The 15,621-nt window shown below is 37.0% G+C and overlaps 1 protein-coding gene across 6 annotated transcripts in view; it reads left to right on the top strand.

The window, feature by feature from the left end:
- Window positions 1-4,199: 4,199 nt before the first annotated feature.
- The window catches only part of ALPK1 (alpha kinase 1), a 147,686-nt gene continuing 136,264 nt past the window's right edge, over window positions 4,200-15,621 (top strand). For 2 of the 6 annotated variants that reach the window (XM_077142532.1, XM_077142531.1), the window contains exons 1-2: window positions 4,202-4,411; window positions 10,749-10,831. The gene's annotated coding sequence lies outside the window, so the exon portion shown is untranslated. Of the gene's footprint in view, window positions 4,412-10,748; window positions 10,832-15,621 lie in introns of all 6 variants that reach the window. The other 4 variants (XM_077142530.1, XM_077142529.1, XM_077142533.1 and 1 more) reach the window with 3 other exon arrangements.

The raw sequence follows: 15,621 nt of genomic DNA, 5'->3' as shown, positions 1-15,621 counted from the left end.
TCAAGGACTTTTTTAACCATCACTCCATCAGTTTCCTGCTAGCTCGCCATTGAAATTTTTCTAGCTAATGCCATCTCTGATCTTCTTGTTAAACCACTGGACACTTTTCTGTCCTCATCCTACTTTACTTCTGTGGTAGCTTGGAGCTATGTACCCCAGACAACTACGTTCTTCATCTTAATCCGCTACTGTGGATGTGAACCCATTGTAAACAGGACCTTTTGATAAGGCACCACAGTTAAGGTGTGCCCCAACTGAATCAGGGTGGGTCTTAATCCTGTTACTGGAATCCTTTATAAGCAGAATGAAATTCAGGAATAGAGAGAGAAAGCCAAAAGGAGCAGGCAGAAGCTGGAAGTCAACAGGACCCAAAAGAGAGAAGAGAAGCCAGGAGAGGCCGCCATGTGTGTTGTCATGTGCTAGAAAAGTCAAGGACCGAGGATTGTTGGCAGCCAGCCCCCAAATGCCCCAAGCTTCTGGGAGAAAGCATTGCCTTGATGACAACTTGATTTTGGACTTCTACCTTGAAAGTATGAGACAATACATTGCATTACCATTACCATTGTTTAAGCCAATCCATTGTGTGGTATTTGTTTTGGCAGCAAAGAAACTAAAACAAGTTCTTTGCATCATTTACTACTCTTAACTGTTGCGATTTCCTTGAAACGGTCATTTGCCCACTCCCTTATTTCCCCAAACCTACTTGGCTTTTAGGCAGGACACAGCTTTGGGGCCAGCTTCATGGGCTCACAGAGCCCTGCAGTCTGTGGGTGGGCTCGTGCTTGCTTCTGTTGTCACCATCTCAAAATCTTAAAGTTTTTAAAAAGTGGGGCTTCACATTTTTATTTTTCATTAGGTCTGCAAATTATGCAGGTAATCCCACTTTTAGAACATCATTTTGTCTTGATATCCCATTCTAGGCACTCTATCCCCATCTTGTTTGCAGACCCTTCTTTTTCTGCATAAATATTGTTATCTTCCTTGTGGCATTCTTTTCATCCCGCGTGTCCTCCCTGGGTAACCTCTAACTACAGGCATAGTTTTTTCAGTACCTCTAAGTCGTGGACCCCTAGATGTACATCTCTTACCCAGACTGACAATCTATTTCCTAAATATTTCTTTCTTCTTTTAATTTTCATTGTTACTCTCATTAATTAATCCCAGCCATCAGCTCTGTCTAGAATATTGTAGTAGTATTCTAACTTATTTTCTTAATAAGTTTCTTAGTAAGTCTTGCTTTCCAATCCATCATCATCATGAGCCCTCCCTGCTTTAAACCTTACTCCATAATCCAACTTCGATCAGTGCTCTTTCTAAAACAGTTATCTGATTTTATTATTATATTCCTTAAAATTTTCTATGATTACCCAGTGCCTTCAATATAAAAGTACAAACTCACAAAGCTCTCACATTATGAAAGAACTCCTGCCTATTTTTTCCAGCTAAGTTCTAGCTACAACTCCATAATCACCTATCACTGCGACTGACTTAAGAATATTGCTTATGTGCTCAGTCTTTGAATCTTGGCTCCATTGTAGAACTTGGCACAAGATAGATGTTTTAAATATGTTATTTGAGTGGATGATATCAGCTTGTTTTGGTTTTCATATTCAACATTATAAAATCTAGAAAATCAAAATGAATATCAGTAGTGTGACCAATTTTTCTAAGTGTTTCAATCTTATTTCTTCACAGGTGTACATGTCAAGCACTAATATATGATGCTTTTGTTATTAGATTTCCATCTCAAGGGCCTCTCATCTTTGAACTATTTCTAAAACGTTGTGGGTATACATGAGACATTTAATCAATGTGTTTTGATGACTCTGAGGATTCTACCAGGAATCCTTATCTGAGACAGACTCAGCTACTATCCAAACTGTAGGGAAGATGAATGCCTCTTTATTTGTTTTTCTGTTGGGAATTGAATCACATCCCACACGAAACACATGTTCAGATTTGATCCACATTTGTAAAAAGGACCTTCTGAAGATGTTGTTAAAGTGTGGCCAAATTGAATCAAGGTGGGTCCTAGTCCATATGACTGGCAACCTATAAAGCGAGGAAGCTAGAGAAGCCACAGGAAGAAGCCAGAAGTCACAAGAAGCCAAAGAGAAGAGAAGGATCACCATGTGATGGAGGGCTGCCAGCCATCAGAAGACTACCAGCTCATAGAGAAAGCTTAGCCTTGCTGACATCTTGATTTTGAACTTCTAGCTTTTAAAATCATGAGACATTAACTTTCTATTGTCTAGGCCAACCTGTCCTGTGGTATTTGTCATAGCAACTCTGGCAAGCTAAGACACGTCCTGTTGTATCTGCACCCTTTTCTCTCTCTCTCTCCAATCCCAATTCTTCAGTGCCCTCTTTTTGGCTCTCCAGTGTTCAGCCCCTCCGTCAAAACATTGAACATGTAACATTTTTGCTCATCTACTCCCAAATGGAATTTTGCAAAACAGTAATCTCCTTACATAGTTTAAAGTTGACACTCATTTTTTTTGTTGTATGCTGTATGGTGGGGTCACCGCATACAAAATGAAATTATTAATTTCATTGTTTTTCCATGTGAGTATCCCTTTATTGCAGCACCAGTTGTTGAATTTTTGTTTGTTTTTTTGGAAAGTGCGTGGACCGGGAATCGAACCCAGGTCTCCCGCATGGCAGGCGAGAATTCAACCACTGAACTCCCTTTGCACCCCCCCAATATTCATTTTTTTACCATAACTTTAAATAATTGCAAAGGATTAAAGTTCTGATGTCTAATAAACAAAATTCTTACATTACTCTTTTAAATTGATCCAATGAAAATTATATATTCTACTAATTTGATTTCCCTCTCATCCATTTAAATGTATATATAAGTTCTTTAACAATTCAACATCTTATATTATTCCTTTATTGCCTTATACTTTTATTTCCATTCCACTTCTTCCATAAAATTTTCTCCCAGTGTAAAATAGTTTTATGCTTGAAAGTTTTATATTTCAAGCAAAAATAGAACAAAAATAAGTACATATTGAAATCAAATATTTTATAATTTCCTCTGACCAGAGACTCTAAATGTTCAACTTTTTATGATTGAATTTTACAGTGCAGTTGTGACTAGTTTACAATTGATTAAAAAGCAAAGTAAATGTTATGTTTTGATGAATAACTATTAACAAGAATAAAGCTATATTGAAAATTGATTTCTCAAAAAGACGTAAGTGGTTTTAAAAAATTAGTTCATGAATGAATTAACTTATAGCTAAAATAAAACCGTATTTCACAAAAATTCTATGTAAAAAATATTTGTAGAAGTGGGGAGAAACTGTGTTTGCATAAATAAATAAGTAGAGAAATTAGAGTTTTATTATAGTAGTGCTATTTGTTTATTTGAATTTCTTCTAAGATCACATACTAAGAATCACACAGTGATCTATCATAAAAATTTTTAGGTGATCTAACAAGTGGCATTTGATTATTTCCTTCTTTTATTTTGTTGTGAAGCAAAGAACTGGAAGCCATCCGACTTGCCGAAGGATTTGTTACACGGTTACCGGAGTCATTCATCTCTTCAGTTCCTGAAAACTATACCAACAAGATTTTACCAAAGCTCATTAAATTACTATGAATGAAAGCTGTTATTCTTTTAGCTAGAGGAAACTTCTTTAACACAATAGACTCAGTAAAGTTTGAAAAAATAAAAAGAGTAACTTCAGTCACTTCTCCAGTAAAATATATTTTCATAAACATTTAAAAAATATTTTCAGGTACTATTGACATTTTTTTTTTTTTTTTTTGGTCAAAATGTGGAGCTGCAGATTTAGATTATTCAATTTAAGGAAAATGTCTACCATGTAGCCCGACTAGACAGTCCTCACTGTCAAACTAATCACCCCAATCTATTAAAGTTCTAACTTAATTTTTCAATTCAAATAAACCTGGTGATAAATGTATCTCTGTTACAGCAAGTTCACTTGGTACTGTAGTTCTTGGGATGCTGGTGGAGCCTTCCCATGAGTTTGTCTTTGGGTAATATGAAGTTCTGCCACGTTCATTGTTTCTTACTGGCATGCTTTTTGCTTGGCTCTCAGGAGACTCTCCCTGTGACAGTGGAAATACGGAGTCTTCTTGCACTTTCATTAGCAAAGATATTTTCTGTAGTAATACAACTCCCAGAATACTTTTCACTGAAGCAATTTCTGCAAGGGCGTGTCTTAAGTGCAAAACTGCTGAAAGCCCCGGAGTTGAGTTACACAATCATATTCTGAGGCAGCGACGAACTTTGTTTTCTTTCAGATTCCTACTTCCTGAAACTGAGGCTGTTTATGAGAAATAATATATTTTAGGGAAGTTGTGCCAGCATTAACATTTTTTAAGTGTTAGATTGATTGATCTTAACGTGTTTTTCCTCTTCTTCGAGATAAAGGTGAGTATCCGCCTTTAAATGACAAATTTCACTGAATTGTGACTACAAAAGATGATTTTAATGTATGAGGATGTATTTTTTTTTAATTGTGAATTACTGTAGAAATGTGACCCTGTTTCCATCTCTTGGTCGTCTCTACATTTGAATAACTAGAGCTCTAAGAACACTTGCACTTATAAAAACACCACAGAAAGCGCTCTGGGAAGGGGAGGTCTACAATAGGAAACTTTAATTAACATGACAAGGAGAAAATTGAACCTTTTTAGATATAAGGTTCAAAAAGCCTTTATGTCACAGAGCTTGCGAGAATTGCTGTGGTGAACAGCTGGCATTATTTGGAACTGAATCGAGATGTTTGCTTGAAGCATTAAAGGAGTTAGAAGTATTTATTTGAAAAATCAACCCTGGGACTTTTGCCTGGAATACATAGGTAGTGATGCTAGAAACTATCGCTTTTATGATGGCACCAATAATTTTGCCAGGAAACAGAGATAAGGCTCCAGAACAGAGGGAAGGACAGACGGGAAATCTGAGGGGAAAGAAGACATTATGAACAGCAAAAGCATCTAAAGGAGTTAAATTTCTTTGCATCTCTATTCTGAAGAGTCCTTTCATTAAAAAAAAAAAGTATTTGAAATCAGGGTTCTAGATTACTTTGGAAAGCCACAATTTAAAAACTTTTCAGTGGCTGATACCTCACTGTTAGGATGTATTAAATTCCTGACATTTGATCACTGTTGTCTCCACTCTCATTTCTCCTCTCTCCTCCTCTGCCTCGAATGTGATTGTATTATTAATTGTACCACAGGATTGTGTGTAACCAAGTCAGGTGGTGTGACAGCAAATTACAGGTTTGTATGCTGTGTGTATGTGTGTGATTGTGGGTAAGGGTGGGTGTAGTAAGCTAATTTACCACTTGGGAGACACTCCAGAACCAAGCAATTGCCAAGTCTTGTCTTTATGTCTACTACCAAAATAATTGACATCTCTCTTCTCACCCCTCTTTCGCAATCCTGTCCTTCTGAAACCTCAAAAAAAGTAAAATAATTTATCCTAAAGATAACTTACTCTCCACTTCAGAAATCTTTTGAACCTCACACGAATCCTCCAAATTCTTCCCCCAAACATCAGATTTTTATAACATCCTCTACATGAATATGAAGCCAATATCTAATTTTAAAATTTTAAATGCATTGAAAATGTTTAAGAAAAGCCATATGTAAATCACAGTGGACATAATAAAAATGTGTATAAAATAACACTATGAAAAAAAATTTTTTTAAATAATGCTATGGGATGAGCATGCTTGACACGTAAGCTGTAACAGTGTTTCCCCAATCCTGAGAATAAGCGCCATGTGGTCTAGGTGTGGGGGTTTTCCTTAAGATGTGTGCATTTTAAGATGTTTCTGGAATTCCATGGCTCCTCCCATTCCAAAAGAATTTAACTGAGCCCTTCACCCTGAACACAGCACATGGTACTGTTTTTAATGTCCCTTAATCAGTTTCAGAGAATGACACCTTTCGGCCAACAAAGTTTCATTATAAATGCTTTTCCTTCCTCAAATCTTAAGTGTCTATTGCTTGAAGAACGACAGAAATGTGCATTCCAACTTTTGGTATCAACTCATTTCATATTTTCATTGCTGAATTTGTTGCCTCTCGATGTGGGGGTGCCTTAGTTACTTATTATCAACAGTGACATTCATTTGTAGGATGTTGTGATTCACTTTGTGGGAATGAGATTTAAAAGTAAGAATATTATGTGGAGCGGTCAATCACTCTTCCACATTTGAAAGACAGAAAAATTGATCATAGCTTAAATATCAGTTACATCTTAATACAATTTTAGCAAAGTCTGGTTTGTATGCTTCATTGATTTTAGGGGCACATGTCCCAACTTTGAAAATTTAAATTGTGTGCCTATTTTAATATTAATGAAATATATGATTAGCCTATGAAACCTATGATTTCCTGTATACTTTTGCTTAGGAAGATGCTAAGTAAAATCAATGAGGCCAATTTACCATTAATTTTAAGGAAAAGATTAAATTACAATATCAAACAATGTACAGATATGGCAAAAAAATTGTGAAGGCAGCATTAAATGATTAAAGCTTAGGATATGCTGCCCTAATGCATTTGAAAAGTGGATATTTTCTGACATGGCTTTGAACTTACCTGTCCTGGGTCACAGTGCTCAGTTGATATTATCTTCTGTTGAATTTCCTAATTATATGCGTTAAGATATTTCAGAGATAAATACTCTGTCAATTTTTTCTCAGACCTGAAATGCTTCACATTTCCTCATGAACGATCACAAAATTGAAGGCATCCAGAAAATAATTAAATTTTTTTTTAATGTGAGTCACAGAAAGGGTGAATTGTCCCAGAGTGGGTGTAAGAGCTCCATTCTGCCTGTTTTATAGAAGCACAGATGTCTCTGAGCTGGGACGGTGGGGGAAGGAGGACTTAAATGCTATCTAGGGCAAGGGCCATTATCTGTACCATAATGTGCAAGGGTCATAAAAGCGGTCTGACTCAGGATTTCCATTTCTGAGAATTCATCGTAGGGATGTGGAGAAATTTCACAAAGATGTTCATCATAAAAGTATTTATCATTCTAAGAAAGGGGAAAGGTTAGACCAATTATAGTATTTGCATAGCCACAGTAGAATGAAGAGAACTAATACAAAAAATTCTAGGTGAAAAACAGATTTCAGGATCAATGAAGGATTATGTTTACAACTATTTAAAATAAATAGAAATGTAAAAAGGTATAGCAATAAATTCACGAGCGGGCAATGGTGGGTCAGTGGCAGAGTTCTTGCCTGCTGTGCTGGAGACCCGGGTTCAATTCCTGAAAGAGGAAAGAAATAAATTCACCAATATTCTAAAAGTGATGGTTGTCTTATGGTGGTGGATTGTTTCTTTTTCTTTTCTTATTTTCATGTAATATAATCCTATATTGGTTTTTTATATTACCGTATAATATTTTGATGTTACTTTTATGAGAAAACTAATATAATGCATTAAATAAAACTACGCTTCTAAATAGTAAATAAAACTATGCAGTCTTTGGAAGATATGTATTTATTTTCTCTTCAACTGACATAAAATAAGTATTTGAAAAGAAGAAAGGATCTAATTTTAATCTAAATGCCTATAAAGTAGAATTTTCTACTTATTTTGAACTCTATTTCTTTCACTTTCTTCTTTTGCTCTTCTTATTAAAAATGTTTCTAAAATATATGAACGCACTCCATAAGTAAACATTTCTCTTTTTAAAACAATTTTAAATTTTTAAAAATAAATAGTAGAAGTAATACATACTCATTAAAAAAAACTACGAATGTAACAAAATTCTCACTCATCTCCTCAGTCTTGCCACTTCATTCTCTTCTCTCAAGTGGACCCTTCATAACCATTTTATGCTTATGTAGATCATTACAGAAAAAAAAACTGCATATACAAGCCATATATCCAATATTCTAATCTTTACCTATCTTGAACATTACTTTCTGGAATAAATCCTTCACATGAGCTCATTTCTTTGGAATTTATGTTTCTTGCTAAAAACAAACGTAAACAAAGAAAGAACAAAAGCTGTCGCCATAGGTGCCTAGTTAGTTGGAGACCTGGGAAGGGAATGCAGATGACTCACAGCCACTTCTTACTATCAGAAAAACAACCCCAGGCAAGCGTGCTATGTTTCAGTCTGACAGACGGCTGCTAACCAGCTGATGAACTGGGTAAATCAGCTCCTCTGAGCCTCAGTTTCCATGTCTGTAAAGTGAGATGTTTGGTCTTTACAGTCTGTCAAGGCACAGTCAGCTCTAAGATTCTGCCTTCTAAGGAAGTCCTGTTGTCATTATTTCAGAAACTCAGAACTAGGAAACAGAGAGAGTCAGAGGACATGAGAGGAAATATGTTCCAACTGAAACGCCATTATTTGGTTTTACTTGTGTTGACTGCTTCTATATCAACCATAGCTTTTACTGCAGTCTCCTTATTCTTTAATTTTGAAGAAAAGTAAAAAAGGAAGAAGGGGGAATGGAAACTTTACTTGATGTGTACTAATAGCCTCAACTAGTCTCTTATTTTTATGGATTCACATAACTTGGGCTTATGAAGTTATGTCTGCACGTTATTATACTTGCGTTCAGTTTAACATACCTTTGTACATATTCCTATCAGACCTCAAAGTGCATTGTGTCTTTAGCTCTCCCAGGAAGCCCTGGTCAGAATCCTAACCACAGCACTTCTAGTTTCTGTTAGGCCATTCTCCATTGGTGCATAATAAGCACCCCCAAAAGTCTACAAAATTGCCAAAAGAAGACTTTCCCATACATAATTTCCTTTCTTTTCCATATAAAATTTTGCCACCTCATTATGTTTTTTCTAATTTTTTTATTTTTTTTAATTAATTAAAAAAAATTAACTAACACAACATTTAGAAATCATTCCATTCTACATATGCAATCAGTAATTCTTAATATCATCATATAGATGTATGATCATTTCTTAGTACATTTGCATCGATTTAGAAAAAGAAATAGCAAGACAACAGAAAAAGAAATAAAATGATAATATAGAGAAAAAATAAAAAAAAATACAAAAAATATATAAAAATAAAAACAAAAAAAGAACTATAGCTCAGATGCAGCTTCATTCAGTGTTTTAACATAATTACATTACAATTAGGTAGTATTGTGCTGTCCATTTTTGAGTTTTTGTATCCAGTCCTGTTGCACAGTCTGTATCCCTTCAGCTCCAATCACCCATTATCTTACCCTGTTTCTAACTCCTGATGGTCTCTGTTACCAATGACATATTCCAAGTTTATTCTCTAATGTCGGTTCACATCAGTGGGACCATACAGTATTTGTCCTTTAGTTTTTGGCTAGTCTCACTCAGCATAATGTTCTCTAGGTCCATCCATGTTATTACATGCTTCATAAGTTTATTCTGTCTTAAAGCTGCATAATATTCCATCGTATGTATATACCACAGTTTGTTTAGCCACTCGTCTGTTGATGGACATTTTGGCTGTTTCCATCTCTTTGCAATTGTAAATAGCGCTGCTATAAACATTGGTGTGCAAATGTCCGTTTGTGTCTTTGCCCTTAAGTCCTCTGAGTAGATACCTAGCAATAGTATTGCTGGGTCGTATGGCAATTCTATATTCAGCTTTTTGAGGAACTGCCAAACTGCCTTCCACAGTGGTTGCACCATTTGACATTCCCACCAACAGTGGATAAGTGTGCCTCTTTCTCCACATCCTCTCCAGCACTTGTCATTTTTTGTTTTGTTGATGATGGCCATTCTGGTGGGTGTGAGATGATATCTCATTGTGGTTTTGATTTGCATTTCTCTAATGGCCAGGGACATTGAGCATCTCTTCATGTGCCTTTTGGCCATTTGTATTTCCTCTTCTGAGAGGTGTCTGTTCAAGTCTTTTTCCCATTTTGTAATTGGGTTGGCTGTCTTTTTGTTGTTGAGTTGAATCATTATGTTTTGTTTGATAACTTTTTCACAATTACTTAACCTCTAATTAAAGATGAAGGGTAGAGGCTGCAGGTCATCATTTTTCAATATAGCTATACCATTACCTAAAAAATCTTCTTCCCTAAATCACACCCTGTATGGTTTTCGTGAAAGGTGATAAACTGTAAGTGAATAGCATTTCTTCTGAAATATTCATGAATCAGGTTTAATGGGCACTTCCAAATGTTCCAGTTACTTTTATCAAAGAAAAGTTTGATGCCCTTGAGCCTCGATTCCCTGCCACTGCAGTTTCCACCTCCCCAAGGGGCAAGAGAGACTAGAGGCCGGTACCAGGAACTAGGTCTCAGCTTCTAAGGGCACGGCTTGCCAGGTTACTCTGGAGTGGCCAGAAATAAATATCCTTACCTCATCAATTCTGTGCCATGGAGAAGACTCCAGCTTCTTTACTTGGAGAAAGTAAAGCAGCTCATCCATCTAACTCTCCTTGGGGTCTTCTTGGGGTGCATTTAAAAAATAAAAATATTAATTATTATTTTTTAGAATAAAAAGTAATTGCTTCTTTTTATAGCAATGTTACAGATTATTCAGTTAACACAAGATAACTGCAATAGCAACATTTCCACTGTAGTCAGCAGTTACATTTGCTCCTTGTTTTTGTTCATTCCTCGATCTTGAGGGATTTTGGATGATGACCATCCTGGCGGCTTCAACCTTAGGAGGGATGTATATATTATGGGTTGGAGGAATGGAATTATTTTGCTTGCTGTTGAAGATACTTTTTGCTTTCTGGGTGGGGCCAGTCCATCCTCATCTTTCTGTTGGTTTTCCAGGGCAGGTCAGAAGAACTGGAGAGGGAGAGCTGACCACCCACCTTCTAGGTTTCAGGCTTCACCCGCAGAAAGAAACTTAACAAGTAAGCTAAAAATTATAAGTTCAAGTAAAAGACGTAGGAGAACGATGATTATGGGATTTATAAGTGAATATGTTATATTGGAGAGATAGCTTTTCATAGATTCCCAGAAAAGCCTGCCAAGGGGGTGTTGACTTCACGTAGCCATGTGGTTTCCCATGTTGTCTGGACGTCCGTAGGGTCCTCAGGAGCACTTCCGTTTGATGCTTTGCATACTGTGACTCTGTGGCTTTTCCCCTGAGTTCTTGATTCCTATATCCAAATGCCTATTAAACATGTGTGTTCTGCATCCCACAGCCATCTCACACCTAACATTTCAAAACTGGACTCAGCAGTTCCCACCTCACCAAATATTTCTCTAGTGTTTTTCATATTGATACCTGACATTAAAGTCCACCTAGTTGCTCCAGCCAAAACTTGAGGATCATGCTGAGGGTCACCTAGACTCTTTTATTCTTTACCAACAATACCCGATCAATTTTGAAGCCACAGTGATTCCATTCCCTAAATGTCCTTTGAATCCACCCCATCTCTATCTATTATCGCTTTATTGAGACCCTCAACATCTCTCACCATATCCTCATCTCCTCCGTCTCTAGTCTGCCTGCAGGGTGATGTTTATATCAGTTTACAGGAGGTCATCCTCACATGTATTTTAATAGCCTTCATAATCTGACACCTGCTTATTTATCCAGCCAGGTCTTTTATCTTTCATCCATACCCCAGGCAGAATCTAAACATCTATCCAGAACTATTTATTCTTCCCTAAACATACCATGCATGTTATCACTGCTACTGTTTTCCCTGTTTAAAAGACCCTCCCCTACTTCTTTGCTTACTTTTCTCTCTGCTCTCTACCACCCATCCACTCTGCCCTGCCGGATTAGATATTTCTTAGGACTCAGCGAATTCCTCTACCCCAGAAATTACTGCAGTGAATTGGGATTATTTGTTGTTTGTCTTTATCCACGAGTAGCTTTTTTTGAGGCTCAAGACTGTATCTTTGATCTCTGAATTTCCAGGTCCTAGCCAAACACATGGCACATTATAGGTCATCAATATAGATTTTCTAAATAAATAAAAATTCATTGCTCTCTACTGTTCACTTTATTTCTTTTCTTTAAATGAGACTTGCCACTGCAAGAAAAGAAATCACTTGCCCAAGAATTAAATAGAAAAAAACGTATAAAACTTTCCCAGTTCATCAACACAATACTTGAAATTTAATTTTTCATGAATAAGTAATGATATCTAATCAACTAGAGAAAGTGGAGGGTTGTGACACCTGGGAGGTTTAGAACTCCGTTAAATGCCTCCTCTGAATTGTTATCACTTTATAAAAGAACATAAATTTTGGATCCATTTAAATATATTTAAAGGTTCTAACAAGAATGGCATATTTTCTGTATCAGTAGGCACCCATTTTAAAACAACTTGTGTATAGCATGGTCAAGTGTTTGCGTATGCTACCAGGTTATTAAAAAGAAGACTTTTACCTTGTGTTCAAAATCTTGACATTTCTTCTAGGCTGTCTTTATCAAGTGAGAGTCAGATCCATCGGTACCAATCCTTTTCATATGATGAATTGACTGCCTGTGTTAGCATTCAGTTTTGCCCCTTCCTTGCTGTGTGACCATTACTGAGTTACCTAATTGCATGGGCCTCACTTTTCTCATTCAGAGCCCTGAGAATAATAATAATAATTACTCTTTAGGGTTTTTATGAAGATTAAATGAGCTAATACATTAGGGCCTTTTAGTACTTTGCACACAATAATAAATGCAAGTTGTTATTAAGTCCATTTGAGTCTCTGTAGCTCCTACTTTAGCAGATGAGGCTGACACTGATCCTAGCGCTGGAGAGGGAATTTAGAGATTGTCTTAGTTTGCCAGGTTGTTATGACAAATCACCTGCTGGTTGGCTTAATAAAAGGAACACATTAGCTCAAGGAGGCTAGGAGTTCAAAATCAAGGCAGCGTCAGCAAGATCATGCTTTCTCTTCAAAGTCTGTATCATTCTGGTGCTGGCTTGCCACAATCCTTGAGGTTCTTTGGCTTGTTTTTCTGCTTCTCAACACAAGGGTCTATCTATCTATCTATCTACCTACCTTTCTATCTATCACTTATCTATCTATTTATCATCGCTCTATCTCCCTGTCATGTGTCAGCTCATGTGGCTTCTGCTAGTTTCTGCCTCCTCTTGTTAAGGCCTCCAGTAATAGTCAGTTGGACCAAACCCAAAAAAGACCTTAGAAAACTCTATTCACAAATGAGCCCACACTTTAACTGATAATACATCTTCAAAGAGTCTATTTACAGATGGGTTCACACCATAGTAACATAGATTAATAGCAAGTCTGTTGTTGGTGAACATAATTCAGTCTATCACAGAGATCTTAGCAAAAGCCCCTGTTTCTGGTTGCTAAAGCTGCTGGAATATAATTTCCAGAAATGGATTGGCTTTTACAATGGAGATTTATTTATTAAGTTAAAGGCCATTGAATATGTCCAAATTAAGGCATCAACAAGATGATACATTCATTCAAGGAAGGCCAGTCACATCTGGGGTTTCTCTGTCAGCTGGGAAGGCATATGGCTGGCATCTCCTGGTCCTTTGGTCCTAGCTTGCATTACTTTCTGCTTCTGACTCTAGTGGCTTTTTATGTCAGCTCTTCAGGCATTTCCAAATGTCTGTGTCTAGGCATCTGCTCTCTGCATTGACTCTGAGCTCTTTCTCTCTCTGAGAGCTCCTTTAAGGACTCCAGTAAACTAATTAAGACCCATTTGAGTAGGCGGGACCACAACTCCTTGGAAACACTCTAATTTAAAGGTCCCACCCAAACAGTAGGTTAGCCCCTACAAGATTGGATTGAGATTAAAAGAGCATGGCTTTTCTGGGGTACCAAACAGTTTCAAACCAGCACAGCCTAAATTTAGAGATGAGGAAATGGAGGCCTAGCAAGGAAAGGTGGCTTGGCCAAATTCATGCGACTGGTTTGTGACAAAACAAGGTCTCCTAGTGTGTGGTGAATGGAAAGAGCCCTCAACTGGTAGTAGGAGACCCACTGTGAAGTGAGGGGATACAGAGTAGGAGGGACTTCATGAACAGGCAGTATTTAAGGATCTCAGAAAACAAGAACACAGACTCCTTTCCCCTGCCCTAAATGACATTCTCAGTCTGTTCACTAATGCTGAATAATTACAATAGTAACAAGGAGCATTCATTAAATATTAATGAACATGATGATTATATTATGTTTACATTAATGAGCATAATGACGCTATGTGTCACCTCCTTTGCTACAAGTCTCATGTGCACTCTCTTGTCTAACACTACAGTTTTATAAGTCAGGCACTATTCATAGTAGTATTTGTCCAATAAGTGATATCTATCATTTCTACCACTTTGCTATGCTAGGCTATCAACATGACTCCATTAAGCTACTACATGCTATACACTTCCCCATTCATTTCTTTCTTAAAAAAAAGTTTTTTAGAGAAGTTGTAGGTTTACAGAAGAATCATCCATAAAATACAGAGTTCCCATATACCACCATGCTATTAACACCTGACATTAGGGTGGTACGTGTGCTATAATTCAGAAAAGAACATTTTTTAATTGTACCATTAACTATAATCTATCATTTACAGTAGGATTAACTGTAGGTGTTGTGCAGTCCTCTGTTTTAAGTTTTTTGTTCTAGTAATATGTTTACAACCTAAAATTTCCCCTTTTAACCAAATTCAAATATATAATTCAGTGCTGTCAATTATGTTCACAATGATGTGTGTTCCAGTTTGCTAGCTGCCGAAATGCAATATACCAGAAACAGAATGGCTTTTAAAAAGAGGAATTTAATGAGTTGCTAGTTTACAGTTCTAAGGCCAAGAACATGTCCCACTTAAAGCAAGTCTATAGAAATGTCCAATCTAAGGCATCCAGGGAAAGATACCTTGGTTCAAGAAGGCCTATGAAGTTCAGGGTTTCTCTCTCAAGTGGAAAGGCGCATGGCGAACACAGTCAGGGTTTCTCTCTCATCTGGAAGGGTACATGGTGAACATGGCGTCATCTGCTAGCTTCTTCTCCTGGCATCCTGTTTCATGAAGCTCCCCAGGAGGCATTTTCCTTCCTCATCTCCAAGGGTCACTAGCTGGTGGACTCTGCTTCTTATGGCTATGTCGTCCTGCTCTCTCTGAATCTCCCATTCTCCAAAATGTTTCCTCTTTTACAGGACTCCAGTAAACCAATCAAGACCCACCTGAATGGGTGGAAACATGTCATCACCTAATCCAGCTTAACAACCACTCTTGACTAAATCACATCATCCAGGGGGATGATCTGACTAGTTCTAAGCATACAGTATTGAATAGGGGTTATTCTACTTTTATGAAATGGCATTTTGATTAAAACATGGCTTTTCTAGGGGGCATACATCCTTTCAAACCAGCACAATGTGGTACCATCACCACCATCATCCATTTCCAAAACCCTGCAATAAACCCAAATTGAAACTCTGTGCAAAATAAACATTAATTCCCCATTTCTTACTCCCATTCTGGCCCCTGGGAATCTATATTCTAGTTTCAGACTCCATGAATTTGCTTAACCTAATTATTTCATATCAGTGATCATAGAATATGTCTTCTTCTTTCTGGATTATTTCAGTCAACATGGTGTCTGCAAGGTTCATCCATGTTGTCACATGTATCAGAACTTCATTCTTTCTATGGCTTTCTATTCCATTGTATGCATGTATCACATTTTATTTAGCCATTCATCAATGGACCTTGGGT

Source organism: Tamandua tetradactyla, chromosome 24 (assembly GCF_023851605.1).
Source record: "Tamandua tetradactyla isolate mTamTet1 chromosome 24, mTamTet1.pri, whole genome shotgun sequence".
Taxonomy (NCBI): Eukaryota; Metazoa; Chordata; class Mammalia; order Pilosa; family Myrmecophagidae; genus Tamandua; species Tamandua tetradactyla.
This window is presented reverse-complemented; position numbering and strand designations above follow the sequence as displayed.